This window comes from Chiloscyllium punctatum, chromosome 31, assembly GCF_047496795.1.
Source record: "Chiloscyllium punctatum isolate Juve2018m chromosome 31, sChiPun1.3, whole genome shotgun sequence".
Classification (NCBI taxonomy): domain Eukaryota; kingdom Metazoa; phylum Chordata; class Chondrichthyes; order Orectolobiformes; family Hemiscylliidae; genus Chiloscyllium; species Chiloscyllium punctatum.
In genome coordinates, this window is record NC_092769.1 from 69,617,948 (window position 1) to 69,630,371 (window position 12,424).

Sequence of the window (12,424 nt, forward strand, 5' to 3'; positions counted from 1 at the left end):
AATCCGTACAATATCTTGAAGGCTCCTGTCTTTGATGAGCTTCTTAGGCAGTTTGCTCCGGAGAGACAAGACTCCCTGGATGGAAGGATTTGTCCTCATGGAGGTATAGAGATGTACAGCACAGAAACTGACCCTTTGTTCATACCAACCAGATATCCTAACCAAATCTCATCCCATTTGCCAGCACTTGGCCCATACCCCTCCAAACCCTTCCTATTCATATCCCCATCCAGATGCCTTTTAAATGTTGTCATTGTACCAGCCTCCACCACATCCTCTGGCAGCTCATTCCACACACGCACCACCCTCTGGGTGAAAAAGTTGCCCCTCAGGTCCATTTTATATCTTTCCCCTCTCACCCTAAACCTAAGCCCTCTAGTTCTGGACTCTCCCACTCCAGGGAAAAGACCTTCTCTGTTTACCCTATCGATGCCCCTCATGATTTTATAAACCTCTATAAGGTCACCCCTCAGCCTCCGATGCTCCAGGGAAAACAGCCCCAGCCTATTCAGCCTCTCCCTGTAGCTCAAACCCTCCAACCCTGGAAACATCTTTGTAAATCTTTTCTGAACCCTTTCAAGTTTCACATGATCTTTCCGATAGGAAGGAGACCAGAATTGCACGCAATATTCCAACAGGGGCCTAACCAATGTTCTGTGCAGCCGCAAACGTGACCTCCCAATTCCTGTACTCAATACTCTGACCAATAAAGACATGCATACCAAGTGCCTTCTTCACTATCCTACCCACCTGTTCCAAATCTGTGTCAAATCTCCCACGCTTACCTTAAAACTGTGCTCCCTCTACGCTGCCCCTGGTTACTGGAGGGAGGTGTTCCAACATCCCCCCCAACCCTCCATCTATGCCCCTCAGGTTCAGAGGTGCGGTTTTAAACAGCACTGGGACGAAGCAGCCCGTGTTCTGAACTGCATTTACATAACACCTGAGAGGGGGGCACAGCAAGCGTCCTTTGGCACTGAAGTCCCACTCATCAGCGTTCAAGCGAGGCTGGTTGTACAGCGAGGGGTGTTGTAAAAAAGGAGGAAGGGAGATAGACACAGAGAGAAGGAAGAACAGAAAGTGGGAGAGAGGGTGAGGTTTAGGCAGTAGGGAAGGGACGCGATTTTGGATAAGTTTTGTTGGATCGGGTTGTAAGGTTGCTTGCTGAACTGGTGTGTGGTTAGGGTGGATTGGCCATGCTAAATTGCTAATAGTGCCCAGGGATGTGCAGTTTTGGATGGATTGGATCTGCTAAATTGTCCCATAGTGCCCAGGGATTTGCAGGTTAGGGTGGATTGGCCGTGCTAAATTGTCCCATAGTGCCCAGGGATGTGCAGGTTAGGGTGGATTGGCCGTGCTAAATTGTCCCATAGTGCCCAGGGATGTGCAGGTTAGGGTGGATTAGATGTGGGAAATGATAAGGTCTGAGTGGGATGCCCTTCAGAGGTGCGGTGAGGACTGAATGGGCTGCTTCCACACTGTCAGGATTCTTTGATTCACGGGATGAGGGCTGGGCCCAGCATTTATTGCCCCATCCCTAATTGCCCATAGCAGCCATCAAGAGTCAGCCCCATCGCTGTGGGGTCTGGAGCAGGACCACGGCGGGATTCTCTGGGTGGGGGATGTGCTGAGAACCATCAATCCGGATCCCAGTTGGAGTGAGCCAGGTCAGCTCTATAAAGGACTTTTTAAAACAGTCTCGTTTATCAGCGAGTCAAGGAGACAGACGATTATTTATCAATCCTCTGGGATGCTCGCGATCAATAAAAAGGCTGCGTTTTTCCAGTAAATAAAATCGCTCTTTCTTCCTTGCTTCCCCACCTCCCCCTTCCCCCGCCCCCTCAACTCCGAATCGTTTCAAGGGAGGCTTCTTTGCCGGAACAGGGGGTGGTGGGGGGGAATGTACGAGACCGTAGCCAGATGCAGTCGCGGAGGCAAGGGACCGAATGGCCTCCTCCAGTCCGCAGGACAGACATGTGTACCCCTTCAGGGAATGTCCAAGCCTCGGCTCCTCGTGATACCAGGACATTGCCAGGGTTGGATGGTTTGAGCTACAGGGAGAGGCTGAACAGGCTGAGGCTGTTTTCCCTGGAGCATCGGAGGCTGAGGGGTGACCTTATAGAGGTTTATAAAATCATGAGGGGCATGGATAGGGTAAATAGACAAAGTCTTTTCCCTGGGGTGGGGGAGTCCAGAACTAGAGGGGCATAGGTTTAGGGTGAGATGGGAAAGATATAAAAGGGACCTAAGGGGCAACTTTTTCACCCAGAGGGTGGTGCGTGTTTGGAATGAGCTGCCAGAGGAAGTGGTGGAGGCTGGTACAATGACAACATTTAAAAGGCATCTGGATGGGGACATGAATAGGAAGGGTTTAGAGAGATATGGGTCAAGTGTTGGGAAATGGGACTTCAGATTTCATCCAAAATTCGACAGGGACACTGACAGTTGCTCAGCAATGCACAGACACGCTCAGATCAGGCGTACAACAGCTCCCTTCCAGGATTTTCCCTTCCCGGAACGATGGGAATCTTGCCTCCTTGAGGCCATTCTGGGTTTTCCTGCTGTTTGCCAGACGGTAAGGCCAGGAGGAGGCCTTTCAGCCCTCATTCGGAACTCGGTTCACCTCCTCCTATCCCTTCCTGAACACAAATGTGCGGTTTCTGGGTTAGATGGACCGCCCTACACTTTAGCGACGATCACACACATGCCGATTCTGAGCTCACTCACCACCCACCACCACCACCCACCTAACTTGTCCAGTGTTCACACGTCCCCCTCCCACCCACCCCCACCGCTCCCGAAAGTTCTCAGGCCCGGGAAACAGGAAGGGGTCCTCACCAGGAGAGGGTGGGATTCCCTGAATTACAGGAGCGGTGGGGACCGCGACGCCGAACGTTCTCCGCAAGGAGTCGGACGCAGTTCGTCGGGAATCGAAGGGTGACGGGGGTTGGGGAGAAAGTGGGCGACAGGGCAACCGATCCCTATTGAATGGGGCAGCAGGCTCGAGGGATCGAATGGCCTGCTCCTGTTTCCTGCGTTTCTCCCCTCGCAAACGTCGTGGGAAGTGGAGATCATTCAGCCCCCCCCAAGCCTGTCCAGTTACTGAGTGGCTGGACAAGTGCTTTAACAGGCCACTCGGCCTGTCTCTGACCTATACTATCCCAAAGGAGATTTGCTCAGCAAAAGAAAACATCCATCTGTCCCAGTCAACACTCTGTCGAGCATCCATTGTCATTTTCCGAACATTATCCTAGACTTCAGACGCAGACCTATTCCTCAGTATCACTTCCTCCCCCCTACCTGTCTTGAATTTTCATATCGCCGAGTTCGTCCCCTCCCCGGCTAACAGCTCCCTTTCCCCTGACCCCCTTTAGCACCGGGAAAGCTGCCACTCACTTTCTGAATTCCGGGGATAATTCCCCCGATTGATTGACCTCACCTTGGAATTTGTAGAGATTTAATTTGATTGATTATTGTCACATGTACCTGGGACAGTGAAAAGTTTTGTTCTGTGTGCAGATCATACTAACAATGTTACAGCTGCAGGGAAGGTGGACAGAGAGAGATTGACATCAGATTTGAAATTTGAGAGGGCCTGTTCATGAGTCTGGTAACAGCGGGGAAGAAGCTGTTCTTGAATCTGTTGGTCTGTGTGTTTGAGCTTTTGTCCCTCCTGCCTGAGGGAAGAGGGTGGGAGAGATTCTAACCAGGGTGGGGGGGGTCACTGATGATGTCGGCTGCCTTCCCGAGGGCAGTGGGGAGTGTAGATGGAGTTGGTGGATGGAAGGTTGGGTTTGTGTGAGGGACTGGGCTGTGTTCACAGCTCCCTGGAGTTTCTCACAGCCCTGGTCAGGGCAGTTGCTGTGATGCATCAAGATAGGATGCTTTCTATGGTGCGTCTGTAAAAGATGGAAGTGCATGTGAATTTGTGGTGGATATGGAAGTGTCCCTTGGGGCCTTGGAGGGAGGTAAGGGGGGAGGTGTGGGTGCTTCCCTCCAAGGCCCCAAGGGACACTTCCATATCCACCACAAATTCACCTGCACCTCCACACACATTATTTATTGCATCCGCTGCACCCAATGTGGCCTCCTCTACATTGGGGAGACAGGCCGCCTACTTGCGGAACGTTTCAGAGAACACCTCTGGGACACCCGGACCAAACAACCCAACCACCCCATGGCTGAACACTTCAACTCCCCCTCCCACTCCACCAAGGACATGCAGGTCCTTGGACTCCTCCATCGCCAGACCATAGCAACACGACGGCTGGAGGAAGAGCGCCTCATCTTCCGCCTAGGAACCCTCCAACCACAAGGGATGAACTCAGATTTCTCCAGTTTCCTCATTTCCCCTCCCCCCACCTTGTCTCTGTCAAATCCCTCGAACTCAGCACCGCCTTCTTGACCTGCAATTTTCTTCCTGACCTCTGCCCCCACCCTACTCCGACCTATCACCCTCACCTTGACCTCCTTCCACCTATTGCATTTCTAATGTCCCTCCTCCCTACCTTTTATCTTAGCCTGCTGGACACACTTTCCTCATTCCTGAAGAAGGGCTCATGCCCGAAATGTCGATTCTGCTCCTTGGATGCTGCCTGACCTGCTACGCTTTTCCAGCAACACATTTTCACTTCCACTTGTGGGTGGGGCTGGTCTGGTGGATCTCATAGAGTAGGGGTTCCCCGATTGGGGCTGTTACCCTGGTCCAATCAGGGAGCCCTGGCTGACTGATGTAACCAGGAGTGTCCAGGTTTCTGCTCACTCCGAGACCATTCCTGAGGGAATTGGATGAATGTCAAGGTCTCTCAGTGTGGGAGTAAAGGGTGAGGGGGACCCGATGGACTTATTCCATGGTTCTGGGGAACCGCCCCCACCCCATCGCTTGAGTCCATTCCTGAGGTTTATTTGGGGGGGGGGGGAGTTGGTGGAGGAGTCCAAACTTGCTCACCAATGTCTGGAGTCCCCAGGCTATTGAATGGGTGAGACTCGATGTCGACCCCATCTCCTGCCCACCCCATTCAGAGCTCACCCGAATTGGCTATTCTGCGGCGATGTGAATTAAGGGCAAGAGCTGGCCATTTGGGCCCTTGGAGCCTGCTAGCCCCATTCAATAGGGATGTGGCTGATCGTCCAACTCAATCCCCCAGTTCAACACTTCCTCTCCCCTTCCAAACGTAACCCTTTGATCTCTGCTGAGCTACACCCAACCTCTTCTTGAAAACTTTCAAACAGAAACATTGGCGTAGGAGTAGGCCATTCGGCCCCCTCCAACCTGCTAGCCCCATTCAATAGGATCTTGGTTGTTGAGGGTCATTCCCCAGCTACCTCCCCCCACCCCCGATAGCCTTTCATCCCTGCTCCCCACCCCCACTTCCTGATGAGGGAACTGTCTACTGGCACCTTGCGGATATTCCAAGGCTCGGATTCCCCTGCATTTGTCAGGAAATGAGTCACAAGGACACAAAGGAGAAAAGAACTCTCCTCATCTCCTGCCTTGTGGGACGAGGCTTTGTGAGAGTGGGAGGCACAGTCTATTGGAGAACATGGCTGCTCATGTTACAGAAAGACATGGAAGGGAGAGGGGACAGGGCAAGAGACAGGGAGAGAGAGAGAGAGAGAGAGAGAGAGAGAGATAGGGAGGGACGGAGAGAGAGACAGACAAGAGAGAAAGATTCAGGGACACAGAGAGAAAGAGAGTGACAGGGAGAGAGAGACAGAGAGACAGAGATAGAGAGGGGGTGTTGCAGAGAGAGATAGAGAGAGAGGGAGGGAGAGAGAGAAAGAGAGAGAGATAAGGAGGGAGAGAGAGAGAGGCAGGGACAGAGACGGGGGAGTGTTATAGAGAGAGAGAGGGAGAGAGAGAGAGAGAGAGAGAGAGAGAGAGAGACAGGGAGACATAGAGAGAGAGAGAGAGAGAGGTAGAGAGGGACAGAGAAAGAGTGATTCAGGACAGGGGAGGGGGGGAGAGAGAGAGGGAAAAAAAGGGACAGAGAGAAACAGGGACAAAGAGAGAAAAAGAGCTGAAAATGTGTTGCTGGAAAAACGAAGCAGGTCAGGCAGCTTCCAAGGAACAGGAGAATCGACGTTTCGATGCCCGAAACGTCGATTCTCCTGCTCCTTGGATGCTGCCTGACCTGCTACGCTTTTCCAGCAACACATTTTCAGCTCTGATCTCCAGCATCTGCAGTCCTCACTTTCTCCTCCAGAGAGAGAAAAAGACAGGGACAGAGAGAGACAGAGACTGGGGTGTTGCAGAGAGAGAAAGAGAGAGACACAGAGAGAGAGAAAGAGAGGGACACCGAGAGACACAGAAAGAGAGAGAGATACACACACACAGGGACAGAGAGAGAGAGAGAGACAGCGACACAGAGAGAGAGGAGAGGGACAGAGAGAGTGGGAGGCAGAGAGAGAGAGGCAGGGACAGAGAGAACGAGAAACAGACAGCAGTAGACTGACAGTGAGAGACAAAGAAAGAGAAAGAGCGAGATGACTGGGTGGTGAGTTTAACCTGAGGGTCACTACACCTCGGGGCAAGGAGTGAGGTCGAAATGGTAACCTCAGCCGGTGATGGGAATCAAACCCACGCCATTGGCACCCGTCTGCATCGCCAACTGAGGGAACCAACAGCACAGGAACCGATTCAACCATCCATAACGCACTCGGACTGGCAGCAGCTCGAAGAGGGAGGTTGGCACCACCTCCTGAAGGGGCAATTAGGGATGGAGCCTGGGCCCAGCCAGCGACGGTTTCACTCAATGGAAGGATACACGTTGGGGAAAGAGCGCGGGGGTAGAACCTGAGCGCTGTGTGGACCCAGAGACGGGAAAGCTGCCAGCATTTTGGAACGGGGTACTGAGAGAGACAATTCCCTCAATCCATGAAGTGAAATCCAGGATTTGTGGAATGGAGCATTCTCCCCTCGCGAAAAAAGGAAAATAAAACAATAGGCCTTCCTTTTACAATCTGCTCAAGCGCTTCCCTGTCATTTCCCTTAAACCCTAATCTCACCAGAAGCAGATCCAATTACATCTCCAAATCCACTTATCCATTTCGCCTCATAAGCAGTGAATGCTGCTTTAAATTTGAAAATATGGATTGGTCCTATTTATTCACATCGATTCTATCTGTCGCATAACTCACTTGAGATATTATTTCAATTAGGTTGCCAAATGAGCATTTTCCGATAATTGCAGAGCTGCAACTCGGACAGCGAGCCAGGAGTTAGGGAAGTGAGGCTGGAGGAACGCCATTCGGCCCTGCGAACCCATTCTAGATCGTTTCTCTGCACTGCCATGGTAGCTCTTCATATCACTCCTAGCCAGAAAGCGCCTCGGGGGCACTCAATCACAGGGTGCCCACTTCGGGACATGCGAGCACGGGGCTCAGTGGGGGAGAAGGGAAGGCATGTTGGGGACATGAGTGTGGTTAAACCAACCCTTGCCCCATGGCACCCCACCCTCCCCATTTCGGCTTGATCCAACCAGCCACGTTTCCCAACTTCGCTGATGCAAGGGGAAGGATACTAACATCGGAGCAGGGGAGTAGGCCATTCGGCCCTTCTCCGCCATCCAATGGGATCATGGCTGACAATCCGACTCAGTCCCCCTTGTTCCCGCTGTCTCCCTTCAGCCCCGAGAAGTCGATCCAACTCCTTCCTGAAAACACTCAATGTTTCAGCCCCAACCCCTTTGTGTGACAGAGAATCCCACAGACTAACCCCCCCCCCCCCCCCCCCCCCCACCCCACCCACCTCAACTCTCTGGGGAAGATATTTCTCCCCACCTCAGTCTGAAATGGCCCCCACTCCATAATCATTAGACTGTGAACCCCTCCAACCCCCGTTCTGGGCTACCCTGGATCATCAGGAACATCCTTGGCCCTGTATGGTCCTGTTGGAATTTTACAGGTTTCTTTGAGATCCCCCTCCTCATTCTCCCCAAAACCTGTCAGTCCCACCATCCTGAGAATCAGTCTGGAAAACCCTTCCCTGCACTCCCTCTGTCGCCAGAACATCCTTCCTCAGATATGGAGACCCCCAAACCACACAATACCCCGAGGGGTGGTCTCACCCTGTACAATGGCAGCCCTGCTCCTGTACCCCAACTCTCTCGCTGTGGAGGGCAACGCACTATTTACCTTCTTCCCCACCTCTAACATTTAACTCTGAGCAACTGAGGTACAGGAACATCAGGTCTCACTGCACTTCCCCACTTTCCCAATCGATCGCCGTTCAGATAATAATCCGCCTTCCTGCGTTTGTTCCCAAGGTGGATCACCTGTGGGCAGAAGTTTATAAAATCATGAGGGGCATGGATAGGGTAAATAGACAAGGTTATTCCCTGGGGTGGGGGGAGTCCAGAACAAGAAGGGCATAGATTTAGGGTGAGAGGGGAAAGGGACCAAGGGGCAACCTTTTCACCCAGAGGGTGGTGCATGTATGGAATGAGCTGCCAGAGGAAGTGGTGGAGGCTGGTACAATTACAACATTTTAGAGGCATTTGGATGGGTATATGAATAGGAAGGATTTGGAGGGATAGGGGCTGGGTGCTGGCAGGTGGGACTAGATTGGGTTGGGATATCAGGTCGGCATGGACGGATTGGACTGAAGGGTCTGCTCTGACATTCTGTATGTTCAAGGTCCTCCTGCTACACCCGCCATTGTCCTACATTATCCCTGAATCCCTTGATACCTTGAGTGATCTATCAGTGTCCGTCTCGAACACCCTCACTGAGTGACCCTGCACTGCTGCTCTGAGAAGTCCAAGCTTTCATCCCCATCCACTCCTAGTGAAGACATTCTTCCCCCATCTCAGTCCCAAATGATCTACCCCACCCCTCCCCGCCCCCGTACCCTGAGACTGGGGTGTCCCCTGTCCCCAGGGAGCAGGGGGGGGTGGAAATATTCTTCCTGCCCCATGCCTGCTGACCCCTTTCAACTCACTGAGATAACACCTCACTCTGCTGGGTTCAGACCCCCGCCTCCTCAATCTCTGCTTGCGGGACAGATGGGTATGGGTGGGTTGCGCTTCAGCGGGTCAGTGTGGACTTGTTGGGCCGAAGGGCCTGTTTCCACACTGTAAGTAATCTAATCTAATCTAATCACGACCAGGGATCAGAGGGGTGACCTTCCGCTGTGCTCCCCCTTGGAGAAAGGGACATGTCTCTGCTAGGCTACTCTCAACATGGCGCTACGCAAATGCAACAACGCCACTTTACACCTTCCTGCACAATCTTGATGATCTCCCTCCACCAACCTTTCCTTCTCAAGACAAGGCATGACTGACAGGAGGCGTTCAAAGAGCGACCTGGGGCGGGGGGGGGGAGGGAGTCAGGATAATGCTCTTGAGGCCACAGTCAGATCTCACTGAACAGCGCAGCAAGGCTTGCCAGGCTGAATGGCCTCCTCCTGCTCTGAATTTTGCCACGGTTTTGAGAGAGCTCCCCGTTGTGAGGGTCAACAGCAACTTGTGGTGCCTCTGCAAAAGTGGATCTGTGGCCCGATCGGGGTATGCACTGTATACACTGGCTCAGCTTCTTCCAGGTCCCAGTCAAACCAGCCCAGAGTAAGGACGTTGTCTGTTCTCTCACAGCTGGCCTACCTCGAGACTTGTGGGAAACTCCTCTGATTCCAGAGATAGAGTAAAGCTTCCTCTACACTGTTTCCCATCAAACACTCCCAGGACAGGGACAGTATGGGGTTAGATAGACAGTAAAGCTCCCTCTACACTGTCCCCCCATCAAACACTCCCCAGGACAGGGACAGCATGGGGCAAGATACAAAGTAAAGCTCACTCTACACTGTGTCCCATCAAACACTCCCCAGGACAGGGACAGCATGGGGTTCAATACAGAGTAAAGCTTCCTCTACACTGTCCCGCATCAAACACACCCAGGAGAGGGACAGCACAGGGTTAGATATAGAGTAAAGCTCCCTCTACACTGTCCCTCATCAAACACTCCCCAGGACAGGGACAGCACGGGGTTAGATACAGAGTAAAGCTCCCTCTACACTGTCCCCCCATCAAACACTCCCCAGGACAGGGACAGCACGGGGTTAGATACAGAGTAAAGCTCCCTCTACACTGTACCCCCATCAAACACTCCCCAGGACAGGGACAGCACGGGGTTAGATACAGAGTAAAGCTTCCTCTACACTGTACCCCCATCAAACACTCCCCAGGACGGGGACAGCATGGGGTTAGATACAGAGTAAAGCTTCCTCTACACTGTCCACCCATCAAACACTTCCCGGGACAGGGACAGCATGGGGTTAGATACAGAGTAAAGCTCCCTCTACACTGTCCCCCCCATCAAACACTCCCCAGGACAGGGACAGCACGGGGTTAGATACAGAGTAAAGCTCTCTCTACACTGTCCCCCATCAAACACTCCCCAGGACAGGGACAGCACGGGGTTAGATACAGAGTAAAGCTCCCTCTACACTGTCTCCCCCATCAAACATGCCCAGGAGAGGGACAGCACGGGGTTAGATACAGAGTAAAGCTCCCTCTACACTGTCGCCCCCATCAAACACTCCCCAGGACAGGGACAGCACGGGGTTAAATACAGAGTAAAGCTCCCTCCTAATCAATGGTAGCTTCCTATGGGGATCTCAAGTCAGCTTGGATTTTAACTGCCACCTTGCAAACCCTCATCAGCTTTGACTTTGCTGCACTGGGCACCATCAGAAATAGGAGCAGATCAAGACCATTTGGCCCATCGAGTCTGTTCTATCATTCGATCATAGCTGATATGTTTCTCAACCCTATTCTCCTGGCTTCTCCTTGTAACCCTTGACTCCCCTCACCAATCAGGACCCCATCTCTCTCTGTCTCAGTGACTCGCCCTCCACAGCCCTCTGTGACAATGCGTCCCACAGATTCACCCCCCACACCGGCTGGAAACATTCCTCCCATCTCGGTCCCTTCCCTCTGAGGCTATGCCCTCGGGTCCATATCCCTCCTGAACATCTTCCCCACTCCCACTCTATCCAGGCCCCTCAGTATTCTGGACATTTCAATTAGATCCCCCTACCCCCCCCCCATCCTTCGAAACCCCATTGAGTACAGACTGAGAGTCCTCGCCTGCTCCTCATACGACAAGCCCCTCATGCCCGGGATCGTTCTTGTAAACCTCTTCTGGAACCCCCTCCAGGGCCACCAACATCCTTCCTTAGATACGGGACCCGAAACTGCTCACGCTATTCCAAGAGCCTTATAGAGCCTCAGCAGGACATCTCTGCTCTTATAGGAGAAAGTGAGGACTGCAGATGCTGGAGATCAGAATCGAGAGTGCTGGAAAAGCACAGCAGGTCAGGCAACATCCGAGGATCAGGAGAATTAACGTTTCGGGCAGAAGCCCTTCATCAGGTTGATGCCTGAAGCATCGATCTACTGCTCGTCGGATACTGCTTGACCTGTTCTTGTATTCTAGACTTCTCGAAATGAATGCTAATGATGCCATATTGGTTAGCATTGCTGCTTCACAGCACCTGGATCCCAATTTACCTCCACCCTCGGGTGACTGTCTGTGTGTAGTTTTCACATTCTCCCCGTGTCTGTGTGGGGTTTCCTCTGGGTGCTGCAGTTTCCTCCCACAGTGCAAAGATGTGTAGGTTAGGGTGGATTGGCCGTGGGAAATTGTCCCATAGTGCCCAGGGATGTGAAGGTTAGGGTGGATTGGCCATGCTAAATTGTCCCATAGTGTCCCAGGGATGTGCAGGTTAGGGTGGATTGGCCGTGGGAAATTGTCCCATAGTGCCCAGGGATGTGCAGGTTAGGGTGGATTGGCCGTGGGAAATTGTCCCATAGTGCCCAGGGATGTGCAGGTTAGGGTGGATTGGCCATGGGAAATTGTCCCATAGTGCCCAGGGATGTGCAGGTTAGGGTGGATTGGCCATGCTAAAGTGTCCCATAGTGTCCAGGGATGTGCAGGTTAGGGTGGACTGGCCGTGGGAAATTGTCCCATAGTGCCCAGGGATGTGTGGGTTAGGGTGGATTGGCCGTGCTAAATTGTCCCATAGCGCCCAGGGATGTGCAGGTTAGGGTGGATTGGCCGTGCTAAATTGTCCCATAGCGCCCAGGGATGTGCAGGTTAGGGTGGATTGGCCATGCTAAAGTGTCCCATAGTGCCCAGGGATGTGCAGGTTAGGGTGGACTGGCCGTGCTAAATTGTCCCATAGTGTCCAGGGATGTGCAGGTTAGGGTGGATTAGCCATGCTAAATTATCCCATAGTGCCCAGGGATGTGCAGGTTAGGGTGGATTGGCCATGCTAAATTGTCTCATAGTGCCCAGGGATGTGCAGGTTAGGGTGGATTGGCCATGCTAAATTGTCTCATAGTGCCCAGGGATGTGCAGGTTAGGGTGGATTGGCTGTGCTAAATTGTCCCATAGTGCCCAGGGATGTGCAGGTTAGGGTGGATTG

The 12,424-nt window shown here is 52.7% G+C and overlaps 1 protein-coding gene across 7 annotated transcripts in view; it reads right to left on the minus strand.

Moving 5' to 3' along the window:
- LOC140457032 (neurexin-2-like) overlaps positions 1–12,424 on the minus strand; it is a 1,330,437-nt gene that overhangs the window by 826,998 nt on the left and 491,015 nt on the right. The gene's annotated exons all lie outside the window — the stretch shown is intronic.